Raw genomic sequence first — 23,623 nt, 5'->3', positions numbered from 1 at the left:
GGGAGAGAGGGACATGGGGAGAGAGAGGGACTGGGGGGAGAGAGAGGGACTGGGGGAGAGAGGGACAGGGGGAGAGAGGGACAGGGGGAGAGAGAGGGACTGGGGGAGAGAGAGGGACAGGGGGAGAGAGAGGGACAGGGGGAGAGAGAGGGACAGGGGGAGAGAGGGACAGGGGGAGAGAGAGGGACAGGGGGAGAGAGAGGGACAGGGAGAGGGAGAGGGACAGGGGGAGAGAGAGAGGGACAGGGAGAGAGAGAGGGACAGGGAGAGAGAGGGACAGGGGGAGAGAGGGACAGGGAGAGAGAGAGAGGGACAGGGGGAGAGAGGGACAGGGGGAGAGAGAGGGACAGGGGAGAGAGGGACAGGGGGAGAGAGAGGGATAGGGGGAGAGAGGGACAGGGGGAGAGAGAGGGACAGGGGGAGAGAGAGGGACAGGGGGAGAGAGGGACAGGGGAGAGAGAGAGGGACAGGGGGAGAGAGAGGGACTGGGGGAGAGAGGGACAGGGGGAGAGAGGGACTGGGGGAGAGAGGGACAGGGGGAGAGAGAGAGGGACAGGGGGAGAGAGAGGGACTGGGGGAGAGAGGGGACAGGGGGAGAGAGGGACTGGGGGAGAGAGGGACAGGGGGAGAGAGAGAGGGACAGGGGGAGAGAGAGGGACTGGGGGAGAGAGGGACAGGGGGAGAGAGAGAGACAGGGAGAGAGAGAGACAGGGGGAGAGAGAGGGACAGGGGGAGAGAGAGAGGGACAGGGGGAGAGAGGGACAGGGGGAGAGAGGGACAGGGGGAGAGAGGGACAGGGGGAGAGAGAGGGACAGGGGGAGAGAGAGGGACAGGGGGAGAGAGAGACAGGGGGAGAGAGGGACAGGGAGAGAGAGAGGGACAGGGGGAGAGAGGGACAGGGGGAGAGAGAGAGGGACAGGGGGAGAGAGGGACAGGGGGAGAGAGGGACAGGGGGAGAGAGAGAGGGACAGGGGGAGAGAGGGACAGGGGGAGAGAGGGACAGGGGGGGAGAGAGGGACTGGGGGAGAGAGAGGGACAGGGGGAGAGAGGGACAGGGGGGAGAGAGGGAGGGACAGGGGGAGAGAGGGACAGGGGGAGAGAGAGAGGGACAGGGGGAGAGAGGGACAGGGGGAGAGAGAGAGAGACAGGGGGAGAGAGAGGGACAGGGAGAGAGAGAGAGAGGGACAGGGGGAGAGAGAGGGACAGGGGGAGAGAGGGACGGGGGAGAGAGGGACATGGGGAGAGAGAGGGACTGGGGGAGAGAGAGGGACTGGGGGAGAGAGGGACAGGGGGAGAGAGGGACAGGGGAGAGAGAGGGACTGGGGGAGAGAGAGGGACAGGGGGAGAGAGAGGGACAGGGGGAGAGAGAGGGACAGGGGGAGAGAGGGACAGGGGGAGAGAGAGGGACAGGGGGAGAGAGAGGGACAGGGAGAGGGAGAGGGACAGGGGGAGAGAGAGAGGGACAGGGAGAGAGAGAGGGACAGGGAGAGAGAGGGACAGGGGGAGAGAGGGACAGGGAGAGAGAGAGAGGGACAGGGGGAGAGAGGACAGGGGGAGAGAGAGGGACAGGGGAGAGAGGGACAGGGGGAGAGAGAGGGATAGGGGGGAGAGAGGGACAGGGGGAGAGAGAGGGACAGGGGGAGAGAGAGGGACAGGGGGAGAGAGGGACAGGGGAGAGAGAGAGGGACAGGGGGAGAGAGAGGGACTGGGGGAGAGAGGGACAGGGGGAGAGAGGGACTGGGGGAGAGAGGGACAGGGGGAGAGAGAGAGGGACAGGGGGAGAGAGAGGGACTGGGGGAGAGAGGGACAGGGGGAGAGAGGGACTGGGGGAGAGAGGGACAGGGGGAGAGAGAGAGGGACAGGGGGAGAGAGAGGGACTGGGGGAGAGAGGGACAGGGGGAGAGAGAGAGACAGGGAGAGAGAGGGACAGGGGGAGAGAGAGGGACAGGGGGAGAGAGAGGGACAGGGGGAGAGAGAGAGGGACAGGGGGAGAGAGAGGGACAGGGGGAGAGAGAGGGACAGGGGGAGAGAGAGGGATAGGGGGAGAGAGGGACAGGGGGAGAGAGAGGGACAGGGGGAGAGAGAGGGACAGGGGGAGAGAGGGGACAGGGGGAGAGAGAGAGGGACAGGGGGAGAGAGAGGGACTGGGGGAGAGAGGGACAGGGGGAGAGAGGGGACTGGGGGAGAGAGGGACAGGGGGAGAGAGAGAGGGACAGGGGGAGAGAGAGGGACTGGGGGAGAGAGGGACAGGGGGAGAGAGGGACTGGGGGAGAGAGGGACAGGGGAGAGAGAGAGGGACAGGGGGAGAGAGAGGGACTGGGGGAGAGAGGGACAGGGGGAGAGAGAGAGACAGGGAGAGAGAGGGACAGGGGGAGAGAGAGGGACAGGGGGAGAGAGAGGGACAGGGGGAGAGAGAGAGGGACAGGGGGAGAGAGAGGGACAGGGGGAGAGAGAGGGACAGGGGGAGAGAGAGGGACAGGGGGAGAGAGAGGGACAGGGGGAGAGAGGGACAGGGGGAGAGAGAGGGACAGGGGGAGAGAGAGGGACAGGGGGAGAGAGAGGGACAGGGGGAGAGAGAGGGACAGGGGGAGAGAGGGACAGGGGGAGAGAGAGGGACAGGGGGAGAGAGAGGGACAGGGGGAGAGAGAGGGACAGGGGGAGAGAGGGACAGGGGGAGAGAGAGGGACTGGGGGAGAGAGGGACAGGGGGAGAGAGAGAGACAGGGAGAGAGAGGGACAGGGGGAGAGAGAGGGACAGGGGGAGAGAGAGGGACAGGGGGAGAGAGAGGGACAGGGGGAGAGAGAGAGGGACTGGGGGAGAGAGGGACAGGGGGAGAGAGAGGGACAGGGGGAGAGAGAGGGACAGGGGGAGAGAGGGACAGGGGGAGAGAGAGGGACAGGGGGAGAGAGAGGGACAGGGGGAGAGAGAGGGACAGGGGGAGAGAGAGGGACAGGGGGAGAGAGGGACAGGGGGAGAGAGAGGGACAGGGGGAGAGAGAGGGACAGGGGGAGAGAGAGGGACAGGGGGAGAGAGAGGGACAGGGGGAGAGAGGGACAGGGGGAGAGAGAGAGAGACAGGGGGAGAGAGAGGGACAGGGGAGAGAGAGAGGGACAGGGAGAGAGAGAGAGGGACAGGGGGAGAGAGAGACAGGGGGAGAGAGAGAGGGACAGGGAGAGAGAGAGACAGGGGGAGAGAGAGGGACAGGGGGAGAGAGAGAGGGACAGGGAGAGAGAGGGACAGGGGGAGAGAGAGAGGGACAGGGGGAGAGAGGGACAGGGAGAGAGAGGGACAGGGGGAGAGAGAGGGACAGGGGGAGAGAGAGAGGGACAGGGGGAGAGAGAGGGACAGGGGGAGAGAGGGACAGGGGGAGAGAGAGGGACAGGGAGAGAGAGAGACAGGGGGAGAGAGAGGGACAGGGGGAGAGAGAGAGGGACAGGGAGAGAGAGGGACAGGGGGAGAGAGAGAGGGACAGGGGGAGAGAGGGACAGGGAGAGAGAGGGACAGGGGGAGAGAGAGGGACAGGGGGAGAGAGAGAGGGACAGGGGGAGAGAGAGGGACAGGGGGAGAGAGAGGGACAGGGGGAGAGAGAGGGACAGGGGGAGAGAGGGACAGGGGGAGAGAGAGAGAGACAGGGGGAGAGAGAGGGACAGGGGAGAGAGAGAGGGACAGGGAGAGAGAGAGAGGGACAGGGGGAGAGAGAGACAGGGGGAGAGAGAGAGGGACAGGGAGAGAGAGAGAGGGACAGGGAGAGAGAGAGGGACAGGGGGAGAGAGAGGGACAGGGGGAGAAAGAGAGAGGGACAGGGGGGGAGAGAGAGAGGGACAGGGAGAGAGAGGGACAGGGGGAGAGAGAGAGGGACAGGGAGAGAGAGAGAGGGATAGGGAGAGAGAGAGGGACAGGGAGAGAGAGAGAGGGACAGAGAGAGAGAGAGGGACAGGGAGAGAGAGAGGGACAGCGAGAGAGAGAGAGAGAGGGAGAGAGAGAGGGACAGCGAGAGAGAGAGAGGGAGAGAGAGGGACAGGGAGAGAGAGAGAGATGGACAGGGAGAGAGAGAGAGAGAGAGAGGGACAGGGAGAGAGAGAGGGACAGGGAGAGAGAGAGAGGGACAGGGAGAGAGAGAGAGAGGCAGGGAGAGGGAGAGGGACAGGGAGACAGAGAGAGGGACAGGGAGAGAGAGAGAGAGGGACAGGGAGAGAGAGAGGGACAGGGAGAGAGAGAGGGACAGGGAGAGAGAGAGGGACAGGGGGAGAGAGAGGGACAGAGAGAGAGAGAGAGGGACTGGGAGAGAGAGAGGGACAGGGCGAAAGAGGGACTGGGAGGGAGAGAGAGGGACAGGGAGAGAGAGAGGGACAGAGAGAGAGAGGGACAGAGAGAGAGAGGGGCAGGGAAAGAGAGAGAAGGACAGGGAGAGAGAGAGGGACTGGGAGAGAGAGAGGGACAGGGGGAAAGAGGGACAGGGAGGGAGAGAGAGGGACAGGGAGAGAGAGAGGGACAGAGAGAGAGAGGGACACAGAGAGAGAGGGGCAGGGAAAGAGAGAGAAGGACAGGGAGAGAGAGAGGGACAGGGAGAGAGAGTGGGACAGGGAGAGGGAGAGAGAGAGGGACAGGGAGAGAGAGAGGGACAGGGAGAGAGAGGGACAGAGAGAGAGAGAGAGAGAGGGGCAGGGAGAGAGAGGGACAGGGAGAGAGAGGGACAGAGAGAGAGAGGGGCAGGGAGAGAGAGAGGGACAGGGAGAGAGAGAGGACAAGGAGAGAGAGGGGGACAGGGAGAGGGAGAGAGAGAGGGACAGGGAGAGGGAGAGAGGGACAGGGAGAGAGAGAGAGGGACAGAGAGAGAGAGAGGGACAGGGAGAGAGAGAGAGAGACAGAGAGAGAGAGGGGACAGGGAGAGAGAGGGAGACAGGGAGAGGGACAGAGAGAGACAGGGAGAGGGAGAGAGAGGGACAGGGAGAGGGAGAGAGAGAGGGAGAGGGAGAGAGAGAGGGAGAGGGAGAGAGAGAGGGACAGGGAGAGAGAGAGAGGGAGAGGGAGAGAGAGAGAGGGACAGGGAGAGAGAGAGGGACAGGGAGAGGGAGAGAGGGACAGGGAGAGAGAGAGAGGGACAGGGAGAGAGAGAGACAGAGAGAGAGACAGGGAGAGAGAGAGAGAGGGACAGGGAGAGAGAGGGAGACAGGGAGAGGGACAGAGAGAGACAGGAAGAGGGAGAGGGAGAGAGAGAGGGACAGGGAGAGGGAGAGAGAGAGGGACAGGGAGAGAGAGAGAAGGACAGGGAGAGAGAGAGAGGGACAGAGAGAGAGAGAGGGAGAGACGGGGCCAGAGAGAGAGAGAGGGACAGGGAGAGAGAGGGACAAGGAGAGAGAGGGAGACAGGGAGAGGGACAGAGAGAGACAGGGAGAGGGAGAGGGAGAGAGAGAGGGACAGGGAGAGGGAGAGAGAGAGGGACAGGGTGGGAGAGAGTGGGACAGGGCGGGAGAGAGAGGGACAGGGAGAGAGAGAGGGACAGGGAGAGAGAGAGGGACAGGGGGAGAGAGAGAGAGGGACAGGGAGAAAGAGGGACAGGGAGAGGGACAGAGAGAGACAGGGAGAGGGAGAGAGAGAGGGACAGGGAGAGGGAGAGAGGGACAGGGAGAGAGAGAGAGAGAGACAGGGAGAGAGAGAGAGGGACAGGGAGAGAGAGGGACAGGGGGAAGAGAGAGAGAGAGAGACAGGGAGAGAGAGGGACAGGGAGAGAGAGAGGGACAGGGAGAGAGAGAGTGAGGGACAGGGAGAGAGAGGGGGACAGGGAGAGAGAGATAGAGGGACAGGGAGAGAGAGAGGGACAGGGAGAGAGAAAGAGAGGGACAGGGAGAGAGAGAGGGACAGGGAGAGAGAAAGAGAGGGACAGGGAGAGAGAGGGGGACAGGGAGAGAGAGAGAGAGAGGGACAGGGAGAGAGAGAGAGAGGGACAGGGGGAAGAGAGAGAGAGGGACAGTGAGAGAGAGGGACAGGGGGAAGAGAGAGAGAGAGGGACAGGGAGAGAGAGAGGGACAGGGAGAGAGAGAGAGAGAGAGGGACAGTGAGAGAGAGAGAGAGGGAAAGGGAGAGAGAGGGGGACAGGGAGAGAGAGATAGAGGGACAGGGAGAGAGAGAGGGACAGGGAGAGAGAAAGAGAGAGACAGGGAGAGGGAGAGAGAGGGAGAGAGAGAGGGACAGGGAGAGAGTGAGAGAGGGACAGGGAGAGAGAGAGAGGGACAGGGAGAGGGAGAGAGAGAGGGACAGGGAGAGAGAGGGACAGGGAGAGAGAGTGAGAGAGAGGGGGACAGGGAGAGAGAGAGAGAGGGACAGGGACAGGGAGAGGGAGGGAGAGAGAGAGAGAGGGAGAGAGAGAGAGAGGGAGAGAGAGAGAGAGGGAGGGAGAGAGAGAGAGGGAGGGAGAGAGAGAGAGGGACAGGGAGAGGGAGAGATAGGGACAGGGAGAGAGAGAGAGGGACAGGGAGAGAGAGAGAGGGACAGGGAGAGAGAGAGAGTGATAGGGGGAGAGAGGGAGAGAGAGGGACAGGGAGAGAGAAAGGGACAGGGAGAGAGAGATGGACAGGAAGGGGGAGAGGGGGAGAAAGAGAGAGCGAGGGAGAGACAGAGAGCAAGGGAGCGAGAGAGAGAGGGACAGGGAGAGAGAGAGGGAGGGAGAGAGAGGGAGAGAGAGAGAGGGACAGGGACAGAGAGAGAGAGAGAGAGGGACAGGGACAGAGAGAGAGAGAGAGAGGGACAGGGAGAGGGAGGGAGGGTGAGAGGGAGAGGGAGAGAGAGAGAGAAGGAGAGGGGGACAGGGAGAGAGAGGGAGAGGGACAGGGAGAGAGAGAGAGGGACAGGGAGAGAGAGAGAGGGACAGGGAGTGGGAGAAAGGGACGGACAGGGAGAGGGAGAGAGAGAGGGAGAGAGGGAGAGAGAGACAGGGAGCAGGAGAGAGAGAGGGACAGGGAGAGGGAGGGAGAGAGGGAACATGGAGAGAGTGAGATGGAGAGGAAGAGGGGGACAGGGAGAGGGAGAGCGAGACAGAGCGAAAGGGATAGGGAGAGAGAGGGAGGGAGGGAGAGAGAGGGACAGGGAGAGGGAGGGAGAGAGAGGGACGGGGGAGGGAGCGAGAGGGACAGGGAGAGAGAAAGAAAGAGAGGGACAGTGAGAGAGAGAGAGAGGGACAGGGAGAGAGAGAGTGATAGGGAGAGAGGGAGAGAGAGGGACAGGGAGAGGGAGAGAGAGAGGGAGAGGGAGAGAGAGAGAGGGAGAGGGAGAGAGAGGGAGACAGGAAGAGGGAGAGAGAGAGAGGGAGGGAGACAGGGAGAGGGAGAGAGAGAGGGAGGGAGGGGGAGAAGGGGAGAAAGAGAGAGCGAGGGAGAGAGAGGGAGAGCGAGAGAGAGGGAGAGGGACAGGGAGAGGGAGGATGGTAGAGAGAGAGGGAGAGAGAGATAGGGACAGGCAGAGGGAGAGAGAGGGACAGGGAGAGAGGGACAGGGACAGGGAGAGAGGGACAGGGACAGGGAGAGAGGGACAGGGAGAGGGCGGGAGGGTGAGAGGGAGTAAGAGAGAGGGAGGGAGTGGGAGAGAGAGAGATAGAGGGAGAGGGAGAGGGTGGGAGGGTGAGAGGGAGTGAGGGAGAGTGAGAGAGAGAGAGAGGGACAGGGACAGGGAGAGGGAAAGGGAGAGGGAGAGAGAGAGGGACAGGGAGAGGGAGATGGGGACAGGGAGAGAGAGAGAGAGAGTGACAGGGAGAGAGCGAGAGGGACAGAGAGAGAGAGGGACAGAGAGAGAGGGACAGGGAGAGAGAGAGAGGGACAGGGAGAGGGAGAGAGAGGGGGACAGGGAGAGGGAGAGAGCGAGAGATAGAGGGAGAGAGAGAGAGAGAGAGAGACAGGGAGAGGGAGAGAGAGAGGGAGAAAGAGAGGGAGAGGGAGAGAGAGAGGGACAGGGAGAGAGAGAGGGAGAGAGAGAAAGAGAGGGAGAGGGACAGGGAGAGAGAGGGACAGGGAGAGAGAGGGACAGGGAGAGAGAGAGGGAGAGGGAGAGAGAGAGGGACAGAGACAGAGAGAGGGACAGGGAGAGGCAGAGAGAGGGGGAGGGAGAGAGAGAGACAGAGAGAGGGAGAGGAAGAGGGAGACAGGAAGAGAGAGAGGGACAGGGAGAGGCAGAGAGAGAGAGAGAGGGAGAGAGAGAGAGGGAGAGGAAGAGGGGGACAGGGAGAGAGAGAGGGACAGGGAGAGGGAGAGAGAGAGAGGGACAGGGAGAGGGAGAGAGAGAGAGGGACAGGGAGAGGGAGAGAGAGGGACAGGGAGAGGGAGAGAGAGAGGGACAGGGAGAGGAAGAGAGAGAGAGGGACAGGGAGAGGGAGAGAGAGAGACAGGGAGAGGGAGAGAGAGAGGGACAGAGAGAGGGACAGAGAGAGAGAGGGACAGGGAGAGAGAGAGAGAGGGAGAGAGAGAGGGAAAGAGAGGGACAGGGAGAGGGAGAGAGAGAGAGGGACAGGGAGAGAGAGAGAGCAGGACAGGGAGAGGGAGAGAGAGAGAGAGCGAGAGAGGGACAGTGAGAGAGAGACAGAACGACATGGAGAGGGAGAGAGAGGGAGTGAGAGAGAGTACAGGGAGAGAGAGAGAGACGGACAGGGAGAGGGAGAGAGAGGGACAGGGAGAGAGAAAGAAAGAGAGGGACAGGGAGAGTGAGAGAGAGTGAGAGACAGGGAGGGGGAGAGAGAGGGACTGGGACAGAGAGAGAGGGACAGGAAGAGGGAGAGAGAGAGGGAGGGAAAGAGAGAGAGAGACAGGGAGAGAGAGAGAGGGACAGGGAGAGGGAGAGAGAGGGAGAGGGGCACAGGGAGAGATGGAGAAGGGGACAGGGAGAGAGAGAGAGGGACAGGGAGAGGGAGAGAGAGAGAGACAGCGAGAGAGGGACAGGGACAGGGAGAGAGAGAGGGAGAGGGAGTGAGAGGGACAGGGAGAGAGAGAGAGGGAGAGGGAGTGAGAGGGACAGGGAGAGGGAGAGAGAGGGACAGGGAGAGGGAGAAAGAGAGGGAGGGGGAGAGTGGGAGGGAGAGGGACAGGGAGAGGGAGAGAGAGAGGGGGACAGGGGGAGAGAGAGAGGGACAGGGAGAGAGAGAGATGGACAGGAAGGGGGAGAGGGGGAGAAAGAGAGAGCGAGGGAGAGACAGAGAGCAAGGGAGCGAGAGAGAGAGGGACAGGGAGAGAGAGAGGGAGAGGGAGAGGGAGAGAGAGAGAGGGACACAGAGAGAGAGAGGGACAGGGAGAGGGAGGGAGGGGGAGAGGGAGAGGGACAGGGAGAGAGAGAGACGGACAGGGAGAGAGAGAGGGAGAGAGAGACAGGGAGAGAGAGAGGGAGAGGGAGAGAGAGACAGGGAGCGGGAGAGAGAGAGGGACAGGGAGAGGGAGAGAGAGGGAGAGGGAGAGAGAGAGGGAACATGGAGAGAGAGAGAGAGGGAGAGGGAGAGGAAGAGGAGGACAGGGAGAGGGAGAGAGAGACAGGGAGAGAGAGAGGGAGAGGGAGAGAGAGACAGGGAGAGGGAGAGAGAGAGGGAACATGGAGAGAGAGAGAGAGGGAGAGGGAGAGGAAGAGGAGGACAGGGAGAGGGAGAGAGAGACAGAGCGAAAGGGATAGGGAGAGAGAGGGAGGGAGAGAGAGGGACAGGGAGAGGGAGGGAGAGAGAGGGACGGGAGAGGGAGCGAGAGGGACAGGGAGAGAGAAAGAAAGAGAGGGACAGTGAGAGAGAGAGAGAGGGACAGGTGAGAGAGAGAGTGATAGGGAGAGAGAGGGAGAGAGAGGGAGAGGGAGAGAGAGAGGGACAGGGAGAGGGAGAGAGAGAGAGGGATAGGGAGACTGAGGGAGAGAGAGAGGGACAGAGAGAGGGAGAGAGAGGGAGACAGGAAGAGGGAGAGAGAGAGGGAGGGAGACAGGGAGAGAGGGAGGGAGAGGGAGAAGGGGAGAAAGAGAGAGCGAGGGAGAGAGAGAGAGAGAGAGCGAGGGAGAGAGAGAGGGAGAGGGACAGGGAGAGGGAGGGAGGTAGAGAGAGAGGGAGAGAGAGAGAGGGACAGGCAGAGGGAGAGAGAGGGACAGGGAGAGAGGGACAGGGACAGGGAGAGAGGGAGAGGGACAGGGACACAGAGAGAGGGACAGAGAGAGAGATAGAGGGACAGGGAGAGGGCGGGAGGATGAGAGGGAGTAAGAGAGAGGGAGGGAGTGGGAGAGAGAGAGATAGAGGGACAGGGAGAGGGCGGGAGGGTGAGAGGGAGTGAGGGAGAGTGAGAGAGAGAGAGAGGGACAGGGACAGGGATAGGGACAGGAAGAGGGAGAGGGACAGGGAGAGGGAGAGAGAGAGAGACAGGGAGAGGGAGAGAGAGAGAGAGGGAGAGGGAGAAAGAGAGGGAGAGGGAGAGAGAGGGAGAGGGAGAGAGAGAGGGACAGGGAGAGAGAGAGAGGGAAAGAGAGGGACAGGGAGAGGGAGAGAGAGAGAGACAGGGAGAGGGAGAGAGAGAGGGAGAGGGAGAAAGAGAGGGAGAGGGAGAGAGAGAGGGAGAGGGAGAGAGAGAGGGACAGGGAGAGAGAGAGGGACAGGGAGAGAGAGAGAGGGAAAGAGAGGGACAGGGAGAGGGAGAGAGAGAGAGGGACAGGGAGAGAGAGAGAGCAGGACAGGGAGAGAGAGAGAGAGAGAGAGAGCGAGAGAGGGACAGTGAGAGAGAGACAGAGCGGCATGGAGAGGGAGAGAGAGGGAGTGAGAGAGAGTACAGGGAGAGAGAGAGAGAGAGACGGACAGGGAGAGGGAGTGAGAGGGACAGGGAGAGAGAAAGAAAGAGAGGGACAGGGAGAGTGAGAGAGAGAGTGAGAGACAGGGAGAGGGAGAGAGAGGGACCGGGAGAGGGAGGGAGAGAGAGAGAGGGACAGAGAGAGAGAGGGACAGGAAGAGGGAGAGAGAGAGAGGGAGGGAAAGAGAAAGAGAGAGAGAGACAGGGAGAGAGAGAGAGGGACAGGGAGAGGGAGAGAGGGACAGGGAGAGGGAGAGAGAGAGAAAGCGAGAGAGGGACAGGGACAGGGAGAGAGAGAGGGAGAGGGAGTGAGAGGGACAGGGAGAGAGAAAGAAAGAGAGGGACAGGGAGAGTGAGAGAGAGAGAGTGAGAGACAGGGAGAGGGAGAGAGAGGGACCGGGAGAGGGAGGGAGAGAGAGAGAGAGGGACAGAGAGAGAGAGGGACAGGAAGAGGGAGAGAGACAGAGGGAGGGAAAGAGAGAGAGAGACAGGGAGAGAGAGAGAGCGACAGGGAGAGGGAGAGAGAGAGGGAGAGGGGCACAGGGAGAGATGGAGAGGGGGACAGGGAGAGAGAGAGAGAGGGACAGGGAGAGGGAGAGAGAGAGAGAAAGCGAGAGAGGGACAGGGACAGGGAGAGGGAGAGGGAGTGAGAGGGACAGGGAGAGAGAGAGAGGGAGAGGGAGTGAGAGGGACAGGGAGAGGGAGAGAGAGGGACAGGGAGAGGGAGAAAGAGAGGGAGGGGAGAGAGGGAGGGAGGGGGAGAGAGGGAGGGAGAGGGTCAGGGAGAGGGAGAGAGAGAGAGCGAGAGAGACAGGGAGAGGGAGAGAGAGAGAGACGGGGCGAGGGAGAGAGAGGTCAGGGAAAGGGAGAGAGAGAGAGGGACAGGGAGAGAGAGAGAGGGACAGGGAGAGGGAATGAGAGAGAGACAGTTAGAGGGAGTGAGAGAGATAGAGGGAGAGGGAGAGAGAGAGGGAGAGGGTAGGAGGGAGAGAGAGAGGGAGAGTGAGAGAGGGGGACAGGGAAAGGGAGAGAGAGAGGGACAGGGAGAGGGTGAGAGAGGGGGGGGACAGGGAGAGGGAGAGAGAGGGAGAGAGGGAGAGCGAGAGGGACAGAGAAAGGGAAGGAGGGAGAGAGAGAGAGAGGGACAGGGAGAGAGACAGAGAGAGGGGCAGGGAGAGAGAGGGACAGGGAAAGAGAGAGGGAGACGGAGAGAGGGAGAGGGAGAGGTAGGGAGAGAGAGGTTGAGAGGGACGGAGAGAGAGAGGGAGAGAGAGAGAGGGACAGGGACATGGAGGGAGAGAGAGGGACAGGGAAAGAGAGAGAGAGAGAGAGGGAGAGAGAGAGAGGGAGGGAGAGAGAGAGGCTGGGAGAGGGAGGGAGAGAGAAAGAGGGACAGGGAGAGAGGGAGAGAGAAGGGAGAGAGAGAGAGGGAGGGACAGGGAGGGGGAGAGACAGGGAGAGGGAGAGACAGAGAGAGAGGGGGACAGGGAGAGGGAGAGTGGCAATGAGGGAGAGGGAGAGAGAGAGAGGGAGAGGGAAAGAGAGAGAGGGAGAGAGAGAGGTAGAGGAATGGAGAGAGTGAGGGACAGGGAGAGAGAGGGAGAGGGACAAGGAGAGGGAGAGAGAGAGAGGGGAAAGGTCTGGATATAAGCCCCACTGCACAGGGACAGAGACAGAGAGAGAGAGAGGGAAAGGTCTGGATATAAACCCCACTGCATAGGGACAGAGAGAGAGAGAGAGAGAGGGAAAGGTCTGGATATAAACCCCACTGCACAGGGACAGAGAGACTGAGACTGTGGGAAAGGTCTAGATATAATCCCACTGCACAGGGACAGAGAGACAGAGAGAGGGACAGGGAGAGGCAGAGAGAGAGAGGGAGGGAGAGAGAGAGAGAGAGGGAGAAGAAGAGGGGGACAGGGAGAGAGAGGGGGACAGGGAGAGGGAGAGAGAGGGAAAGGTCTGGATATAAACCCCACTGCACAGGGACAGAGAGAGAGAGAGAGAGAGAGGGAAAGGTTTGGATATAAACCCCACTGCACAGGGACAGAGAGAGAGAGAGAGAGAGAGAGGGAAAGGTCTGGATATAAACCCAACTGCCCAGGGACAGAGAGAGAGAGAGGGGGACAGGGAGATGCAGAGAGAGAGAGGGAGGGAGAGAGAGAGAGGGAGAGGAAGAGGGGGACAGGGAGAGAGAGGGGGACAGGTGGAGGGAGAGAGAGACAGAGCGACAGGGATAGGGAGAGAGAGACGGAGGGAGGGAGAGAGGGACAGGGAGAGGGAGAGAGAGGGACAGGGAGAGAGAAAGAAAGAGAGGGACAGGGAGAGTGAGAGAGAGAGAGGGACAGGGAGAGGGAGGGAGAGGGACAGTGAGAGTGAGAGAGAGAGAGGGACAGGGAGAGGGAGAGAGAGAGGGCGATAGGGGGAGAGAGAGGGGGGAGGGAAAGAGAGAGGGACAGAGAGAGGGAGAGAGAGGGAGACAGGGAGAGGGAGACAGAGAGTGAGGGAGGGAGAGGGAGAGGGGGAGAAAGAGAGAGCGAGAGAGAGGGAGAGGGACAGGGAGAGAGAGAGGGAGGGAGGTAGAGAGAGAGGGAGAGAGAGAGAGGTTCAGGCAGAGGGAGAGAGAGAGACAGGGAGAGAGGGACAGGGAGAGAGGGAGAGGGACAGGGAGAGAGAGAGAGGGACAGGGACAGAGAGAGAGAGGGACAGAGAGAGATATAGAGGGACAGGGAGAGGGCGGGAGGGTGAGAGGGAGTGAGAGAGAGGGAGGGAGAGGGAGAGAGAGAGATAGAGGGACAGGGAGAGGGCGGGAGGGTGAGAGGGAGTGAGAGAGAGAGGGAGGAAGAGGGAGAGAGAGAGAGGGACAGGGAGAGGGAGACAGGGGGAGAGGGAGACAGGGAGAGGGGGACAGGGAGAGAGAGAGAGGGACAGGGAGAGAGAGAGGGACAGGGAGAGAGAGAGGGACAGGGAGGGAGAGGGAGAGAGAGAGAGGGACAGGGAGAGAGAGGGACAGGGAGAGGGAGAGAGAGGGAAAGGGAGAGGGAGAGAGAGAGGGACAGGGAGAGGGAGAGAGAGGGACAGGGAGAGAGAGAGAGGGGGAGAGAGAGAGGGAGAGGGAGAGAGAGAGGGAGAGAGAGAGAGGGACAGAGAGAGTTGAGGGACAGGGAGAGGCAGAGAGAGAGAGACAGAGAGAGGGAGAGGAAGAGGGAGACAGGGAGAGAGAGAGGGACAGGGAGAGGCAGAGAGAGAGAGGGAGGGAGAGAGAGAGAGAGGGTGAGGAAGAGGGGGACAGGGAGAGAGAGTGGGACAGGGAGAGGGAGAGAGAGAGGGAGCGAGAGAGAGGGACAGGGAGAGAGAGAGAGAGACAGGGAGAGGTAGAGAGAAAAAGGAGAGGGAGAGATAGAGAGGGAGAGGGAGAGAGAGGGACAGGGAGAGAGAGAGAAAGAGAGGGACAGGGAGAGTGAGAGAGAGAGAGAAAGGGAGAGGGAGAGAGAGGGACCGGGAGAGGGAGGGAGAGAGAGAACGAGAGGGAGAGAGAGAGGAGGGACAGGGAGAGGGAGAGAGAGAGAGGGAGGGAAAGAGAGAGAGAGACAGGGAGAGGGAGAGAGAGAGAGGGAGCAGGGGACAGGGAGAGATGGAGAGGGAGACAGGGAGAGAGAGAGAGAGGGACAGGGAGAGGGAGAGAGAGAAAGAGAGAGAGGGACAGGGAGAGAGAGAGAGGGAGAAGGAGAGAGAGAGAGAGAGAGAGGGACAGGGAGAGGGAGAGAGAGAGGGAGAGGGAGAGAGAGGGAGAGGAAGAGAGAGAGGGCGAGGGAGAGAGAGGGACAGGGAGAGAGAGAGAGGGACAGGGAGAGAGAGAGAGAGAAAGGGACAGGGAGAGAGAGAGCGGGACAGGGAGAGAGAGACAGAGAGGGACAGGGAGAGGGAGAGAGAGAGAGATGGGGAGAGGGAGAGAGAGAGACAGGGAGAGAGAGAGAGAGGGACAGGGAAAGGGAGAGAGAGAGGGACAGGGAGAGAGAGACAGAGAGGGACAGGGAGAGGGAATGTGAGAGAGAGACAGTTAGAGGGAGAGAGAGATAGAGGGAGAGGGAGAGAGAGGGAGAGGGAAGGAGGGAGAGAAAGAGGGAGAGTGAGAGAGAGGGACAGGGAGAGAGAGACAGAGAGAGGGATAGGGTGAGAGAGGGAGAGGGAGAGAGGGACACGGAGAGGGTGAGGTAGGGAGAGAGAGATTGAGAGGGACAGGGATAGAGAGAGATGGGGGGACAGGGAAAGGGAGAGAGAGGGACAGGGAGAGGGAGAGAGAGAGAGAGAGAGGGGGGGGGACAGGGAGAGGGAGAGAGCGAGAGAGGGAAAGGGAGAGCGAGAGGGACAGGGAGAGAGAGGGAGGGAGAGGGAGAGCGAGAGGGACAGGGAGAGGGAGAGAGAGGGAGGGAGGGAGAGAGAGAGGGACAGGGAAAGAGAGGGACAGGGAGAGAGAGGGAGAGAGGGAGAGGTAGGGAGAGAGAGGTTGAGGGGGACAGGGAGAGAGAGAGAGAAAGGGACAGGGAGAGGGAGAGGGACAGAGAGAGAGGGACAGGGAGAGAGACAGAGTGGGGCAGGGAGAGAGAGGGACAGGGAGGGAGAGGGAGAGAGGGTGAGGTAGGGAGAGAGAAGTTGAGAGGGACAAGGAGAGAGAGAGAGAGGGACAGGGAGAGGGAGAGGGACAGGGAGAGGGAGAGAGAGGGAGGGAGGGAGAGAGAGAGTGGGACAGGGAGAGAGACAGAGAGGGGCAGGGAGAGAAAGGGACAGGGAGAGAGGGAGAGGTAGGGAGAGAGAGGTTGAGAGGGACAGGAAGAGAGAGAGGGAGGGAGAGAGAGGGACAGGGAGAGAGAGGGAGGGAGAGAGAGGGAGGGAGAGAGAGAGGGTGGGACAGGGAGAGGGAGGGAGAGAGAGGGACAGGGAGAGAGAGAGAGAGGGAGAGAGAGAGAGGGAGGGACAGGGAGAGGGAAGGAGAAAGAGCGGGAGGGACAGGGAGAGAGAGGGACAGGGAAAGGGAGAGACGGAGAGGGAGAGAGAGAGAGAGAGGGACAGGGAGAGGGAGAGTGGGAATGAGGGAGAGGGAGAGAGAGTGGGAGAGGGACAGGGAGAGGGAGAGAGAGGGAGAGGGTAAGAGAGAGTGGGAGAGAGAGAGGGAGAGGAATGGAGAGAGAGAGGGACAGGGAGAGAGAGAGGGAGAGCGACATAGACAGGGGGAGAGAGAGAGAGGGAAAGGTCTGTATATAAACCCCACTGCACACAGACAGAGAGAGACAGTGAGAGAGAGAGAGAGAGAGAGAGAGTGGGAAAGGTCTGGATATAAACCCCACTGCACAGGGACAGAGAAAGTGGAAAAGATCTGGATATAAACTCCACTGCACAGGGACAGAGAGAGAGAGGGAAAGATCTGGATATAAACCCCACTGCACAGGGACAGAGAGAGAGAGTGGAAAAGATCTGGATATAAACTCCACTGCACAGGGACAGAGACACAAAGAAAGTGGGAAAGATCAGAATATAAACCCCCCTACACAGGGACAGTGACACAGAGAGAGTGGGAAAGATCTGGATATAAACCCCACTGCACAGGGACAGAGAGACCGAGACTGTGGGAAAGGTCTAGATATAATCCCAACAGCTCAGGGACAGAGAGAGAGAGAGAGTGGGAAAGGTCTGGATATAAACCCCACTGCACAGGGACAGAGACACAGAGAGAGTGGGAAAGGTCTGGATATAAACCCCCCTGCACAGGGACAAAGACACAGAGAGTGGGAAAGATCAGAATATAAACCCCCCGGCACAGGGACAGAGACACAGAGAGAGTGGGAAAGGTCTGGATATAAACCCCACTGCACAGGGACAGAGACACAGAGAGAGAAAGAAAGATGTGGATATAAACCCCACTGAACAGGGACAGAGAGAGAGAGAGAGAGAGTGGGAAAGGTCTGGATATAAACTCCACTGCACAGGGACAGAGAGAGAGAGAGCGAGGGAAAGATCTGGATATTAATCCCACTGCCCAGGGACAGAGAGAGAGAGAGAGAGAGGGAAAGGTCTGGATATAAACCCCACTGCACAGGGACAGAGAGAGAGAGACAGTGGGAAATATCTGGATATAAGCCCCACTGCACAGGGACAGAGAGAGAGAGGGAAAGATCTGGATATAAACCCCACTGCACAGGGACAGAGAGAGAGACAGTGAGAGAGAGAGAGAGTGGGAAAGGTCTGGGTATAAACCCCACTGCACAGGGACAGAGAGAGAGAGACAGTGGGAAATATCTGGATATAAGCCCCACTGCACGGGGACAGAGAGAGAGAGAGAGAGGGAAAGATCTGGATATAAACCCCACTGCACAGGGACAGAGAGAGAGAGTGGAAAAGATCTGGATATAAACTCCACTGCACAGGGACAGAGACACAAAGAAAGTGGGAAAGATCAGAATATAAACCCCCCTACACAGGGACAGAGACACAGAGAGTGGGAAAGATCAGAATATAAACCCCCCTACACAGGGACAGAGACACACAGAGGGTGGGAAAGATCAGAATATAAACCCCCCGGCACAGGGACAGAGACACAGAGAGAGTGGGAAAGATCTGGATATAAACCCCCCAGCACAGGGACAGAGAGAGAGAGAGAGAGGGAAAGGTCTGGATATAAACCCCACTGCACAGGGACAGAGAGAGAGAGAGAGGGAAAGGTTTTTTAGATTTTAGATTAGATTACATTACAGTGTGGAAACAGGCCCTTCGGCCCAACAAGTCCACACCGACCCGCCGAAGCGAAACCCACCCATACCCCTACATTTACCCCTTACCTAACACTACGGGCAATTTAGCATGGCCAATTCACCTGGCCTGCACATTTTTTTTTGGATTGTGGGAGGAAACCGGAGCACCCGGAGGAAACCCACGCAGACACGGGGAGAACATGCAAACTCCACACAGTCAGTCGCCAGAGGTGGGAATTGAACCCGGGTCTCTGGCGCTGTGAGGCAGCAGTGCTAACCACTGTGCCACCGTGCCGCCCGCCAGGTCTGGGTATAAACCCCACAGCACAGGGACAGAGAGAGAGAGAGAGGGAAAGGTCTGGATATAAACCCCACTGCCCTGGGACAGAGAGAGAGAGAGAGAGTGGGAAAGGTCTGGATATAAACTCCACTGAACAGGGACAGAGAGGGAGTGAGAGCGAGGGAAAGGTCTGGATATAAACCCCACAGCACAGGGACAGAGAGAGACAGAGAGAGAGAGATGGGCAAGGTCTGGATATAAGCCCCACTGTACAGGGACAGAGAGAGAGAGAGAGAGAGTGGGAAAGGTCTGGATATAAATCCCACTGCCCAGGGACAGAGAGAGAGTGAGAGAGAGAGTGGGAAAGGTCTGGATATAAGTCCCACTACCCAGGTTAAGAGAGAGAGAGAGTGGGAAATGTCTGGATATAAACCCCACAGCTCAGGGACAGAGAGACAGAGAGTGTGGGAATGGTCTGGATATAAACCCCACTGCGCAGGGACAGAGAGTGAGAGAGAGAGTGGGAAAGATCTGGATATAAACCAAACTGCACAGGGACAGAGACACAGAGAGAGTGGGAATTGTCTGGATGTAAACCCCATTGCACAGGGACAGAGGGAGAGAGAGAGAGAGGGAAAGGTCTGGATATAAACCTCACTGCACAGGGACAGAGACACAGAGAGAGTGGGAAAGATCTTGATATAAACCCCACTGCACAGGGACAGAGAGACAGAGAGTGGGAAAGATCTGGATATAAACCCCACTGCACAGGGACAGAGAGAGAGAGAAAGAGTGGGAGAGGGAAAGGTCTGGATATTAACCCCACTGCACAGGGACAGAGAGACCGAGACTGTGGGAAAGGTCTAGATATAATCCCAACTGCACAGGGACAGAGAGACAGAGAGAGGGAGAGATAGAGAGTGAGTGGGAAATGTCTGATATAAACCTCACTGCACAGGGACAGAGAGAGAGAGACAGAGATAGGGAGAGATAGAGAGAGAGTGGGAAATGTCTGATATAAACCTCACTGCACAGGGACAGAGAGAGAGAGACAGAGATAGGGAGAGATAGAGAGAGAGTGGGAAATGTCTGATATAAATTCCACTACACAGGGACAGAGAGAGAGAGGGACAGGGAGAGGGGAATGGTCTGGATATAACTGGAAACAGGCCCTTCGGCCCAACAAGTCCACACCGACCCGCCGAAGCGAAACCCACCCATACCCCTACATTTACCCCTTACCTAACACTACGGGCAATTTAGCATGGCCAATTCACCTGGCCTGCACATTTTTTTTTGGATTGTGGGAGGAAACCGGAGCACCCGGAGGAAACCCACGCAGACACGGGGAGAATGTGCAAACTCCACACAGTCAGTCGCCAGAGGTGGGAATTGAACCCGGGTCTCTGGTGCTGTGAGGCAGCAGTGCTAACCACTGTGCCACCGTGCCGCCCGCCAGGTCTGGGTATAAACCCCACAGCACAGGGACAGAGAGAGAGAGGGAAAGGTCTGGATATAAACCCCACTGCACAGGGACAGAGAGAGAGAGAGAGAGAGTTGGGCAAGGTCTGGATATAAGCCCCACTGCACAGGGTCAGAGAGAGAGATGGAAGGGTCTGGATATAAACCCCACTGCACAGGGACAGAGAGAGGGGGAGAGAGACAGACTGGGAAATGTCTGGATATAAGCCCCATTGCACAGGGACAGAGAGAGAGAGAGAGAGTGGGAAAGGTCTGGATATAAACCCCACTTCACAGAGACAGAGAGAGAGAGAGAGGGGGAGAGTGAGAGAGAGAGAGAGTGGGAAAGGTCTGGATATAGATCCCACTGCCCAGGGACAGAGAGAGAGAGGGGGAGAGACACAGACTGAGAAAGGTCTGGATATAAACCCCACAGCACAGGGACAGAGAGAGAGAGAAGGACAGGGACAGGGAGAGGGGAAAGGTCTGGATAGAAGCCCCACTGCACAGGGACAGAGAGAGAGAGTGGGAAAGGTCTGGATATAAATCCCACTGCACAGGGACAGAGAGAGAGAGAGAGTGAGGGAAAGGTCTGGATATAAATCCCACTGCGCAGGGACAGAGAGAGAGAGAGAGAGGGAAAGGTCTGGATATAAACCCCACTGCACAGGGACAGAGAGACAGAGACAGTGGGAAATATCTGGATATAAGCCCCACTGCATGGGGACAGAGAGAGAGACAGGGATAGAGAGAGAGAGAGTGGTAAATGTCTGGATATAAACCCCACCTCATAGAGACAGAGAGAGAGAGGGGGACAGAGAGAGAGAGAGAGAGAGAGAGTGGGAAAGGTCTGGAAATAAACCCCACTCCACAGGGACAGATATAGAGAGAGATAGAGAGAGAGTGGGAAAGGTCTGGAAATAAACCCCACTGCATAGGGACAGAGACACACAGAGGGTGGGAAAGATGTGGATATAAACCCCACTGCATAGGGACAGAGACACACAGAGGGTGGGAAAGATCTGGATATAAACCCCACTGCACAGGGACAGAGACACAGAGAGTGGGAAAGATCAGAATATAAACCCCCCTACACAGGGACAGAGACACAGAGAGTGGGAAAGATCAGAATATAAACCCCCCGGCACAGGGACAGAGACACAGAGAGAGTGGGAAAGATCTGGATATAAACCCCCCTACACAGGAACAGAGACACACAGAGGGTGGGAAAGATCAGAATATAAACCCCCCGGCACAGGGACAGAGACACAGAGAGAGTGGGAAAGATCTGGATATAAACCCCACTGCACAGGGACAGAGACACAGAGAGAGAAAGAAAGATGTGGATTTAAACCCCACTGCACAGGGACAGAGACACAGAGAGAGAAGGAAAGATCTGGATATAAGCCCCACTGCGCAGGGACAGAGAGAGAGAGAGAGAGAGAGAGAGAGAGGGAAAGGTCTGGATATAAACCCCACTGCACAGGGACAGAGAGAGAGAGAGAGGGAAAGGTTTTTTAGATTTTAGATTAGATTACATTACAGTGTGGAAACAGGCCCTTCGGCCCAACTAGTCCACACCGACCCGCCGAAGCGAAACCCACCCATACCCCTACATTTACCCCTTACCTAACACTACGGGCAATTTAGCATGGCCAATTCACCTGGCCTGCACATTTTTTTTTGGATTGTGGGAGGAAACCGGAGCACCCGGAGGAAACCCACGCAGACACGGGGAGAACGTGCAAACTCCACACAGTCAGTCGCCAGAGGTGGGAATTGAACCCGGGTCTCTGGCGCTGTGAGGCAGCAGTGCTAACCACTGTGCCACCGTGCCGCCCGCCAGGTCTGGGTATAAACCCCACAGCACAGGGACAGAGAGAGAGAGAGAGAGGGAAAGGTCTGGATATAAACCCCACTGCACAGGGACAGAGAGAGAGAGTGGGAAAGGTCTGGATATAAACTCCACTGCACAGGGACAGAGAGAGACAGAGAGAGAGAGATGGGCAAGGTCTGGATATAAGCCCCACTGTACAGGGACAGAGAGAGAGAGGGAAGGGTCTGGATATAAACCCCACTGCACAGGGACAGAGAGAGGGGGAGAGAGAGAGAGATGGGCAAGGTCTGGATATAAGCCCCACTGTACAGGGACAGAGAGAGAGAGGGAAGGGTCTGGATATAAACCCCACAGCACAGGGACAGAGAGAGACAGAGAGAGAGAGAGATGGGCAAGGTCTGGATATAAACCCCACTGTACAGGGACAGAGAGAGAGAGAGAGATAGAGTGGGAAAGGTCTGGATATAAATCCCACTGCCCAGGGACAGAGAGAGAGTGAGAGAGAGAGTGGGAAAGGTCTGGATATAAGTCCCACTACCCAGGGACAGAGAGAGAGAGGGGGAGAGTGAGAGAGAGAGAGAGTGGGAAAGGTCTGGATATAGATCCCACTGCCCAGGGACAGAGAGAGAGAGGGGGAGAGACACAGACTGAGAAAGGTCTGGATATAAACCCCACAGCACAGGGACAGAGAGAGAGAGAAGGACAGGGACAGGGAGAGGGGAAAGGTCTGGATAGAAGCCCCACTGCACAGGGACAGAGAGAGAGAGAGTGGGAAAGGTCTGGATATAAATCCCACTGCGCAGGGACAGAGAGAGAGAGAGAGAGGGAAAGGTCTGGATATAAATCCCACTGCGCAGGGACAGAGAGAGAGAGAGAGAGGGAAAGGTCTGGATATAAACCCCACTGCACAGGCACAGAGAGACAGAGACAGTGGGAAATGTCTGGATATAAACCCCACTGCACAGGGACAGAGAAAGAGACAGGGATAGAGAGAGAGAGAGTGGTAAATGTCTGGATATAAACCCCACTTCACAGAGACTGAGAGAGAGAGGGAGAGAGTGAGAGAGTGGGAAAGGTCTGGAAATAAACCCCCCTCCACAGGGACAGAGAGAGAAAGAGAGAGAGTGTGGGAAAGGTCTGGATATAAACCCCACTGCACAGGGACAGAGAGAGAGAGAGAGTGGGAAAGATCTGGATATAAACCCCACCGCGCAGGGACAGTGAGAGAGAGAGAAAGATCTGGATATAACCCCACTGCACAGGGACAGAGAGAGAGAGAGAGAGAGAGTGGGAAAGGTCTGGATATAAACTCCACTGCAAAGGGAGAGAGAGAGAGAGAGAGAGGGAGAGGTCTGGATATAAACCCCACTGCACAGGGACAGAGAGGGGGAGAGAGTGGGAAAGGTCTGGGTATAAACCCCACTGCCCAGGGACAGAGAGGGGGAGAGAGTGGGAAAGGTCTGGGTATAAACCCCACTGCATAGGGACAGAGAGAGAGAGAGGGAAAGATCTGGATATAAACCCCACTGCACAGGGACAGAGAGAGAGAGAGAGAGGGAATGGTCTGGATATAAACCCCACTGCACAGGGACAGAGAGTGAGAGAGACAGACAGACAGTGAGAGGGTGAGGGGAAAGATCTGGATATAAATCCCACTGCACAGGGACAGAGAGACAGAGAGAGAGAGGGAGAGGGTGTGGGGAAAGATCTGGATATAAATCCCACTGCACAGGGATAGAGAGAGAGAGTGGGAAAGATCTGGATATAAACCCCCCAGCACAGGGACAGACAGAGAGAGAGAGAGAGTAGGAATGATCTGGATATAAATCCCACTGCACAGGGACAGAGTGAGAGTGGGAATGGTCTGGATATAAACCCCACTGCACAGGGACAGAGACACAGAGAGAGTGGGAAAGATCTGGATGTAAACCCCTCTGCACTGGGACAGAGACACAGAGAGAGTGAGAAAGATCTGGATATAAACCCCACTGCACAGGGACAGAGTGAGAGTGGTAACGATCTGGATATAAACCCCACTGCACAGGGATAGAGAGAGAGAGGGAAAGGTCTGGATATAAACTCCACTGCACAGGGACAGAGAGAGAGTGGGAAAGATCTGGATATAAACCCCACTGCACAGGGACAGAGAGAGAGAGGGAAAGGTCTGGATATAAACCCCACTGCACAGGGACAGAGAGAGAGTGGGAAAGATCTGGATATAAACCCCCCAGCACAGGGACAGAGAGAGAGAGAGAGAGAGAGTGGTAAATGTCTGGATATAAACCCCACTGCACAGGGACAGAGAGAGAGAGAGAGAGAGAGGGAAAGGTCTGGATATAAACCCCACTGCACAGGGACAGAGAGAAAGAGAAGGATAGGGATAGGGAGAGGGGAAAGGTCTGGATAGAAGCCCCACTGCACAGGGACAGAGAGAGAGAGAGTGGGAAAGGTCTGGATATAAATCCCACTGCACAGGGACAGAGAGAAAGAGAGAGAGAGAAAGGTCTGGATATAAACCCCA

This window comes from Chiloscyllium plagiosum, unplaced genomic scaffold, assembly GCF_037043375.1.
Source record: "Chiloscyllium plagiosum isolate Xiang-an unplaced genomic scaffold, Cpla_swu_hap1 HiC_scaffold_51, whole genome shotgun sequence".
NCBI classification, from domain to species: domain Eukaryota; kingdom Metazoa; phylum Chordata; class Chondrichthyes; order Orectolobiformes; family Hemiscylliidae; genus Chiloscyllium; species Chiloscyllium plagiosum.
This window is presented reverse-complemented; position numbering follows the sequence as displayed.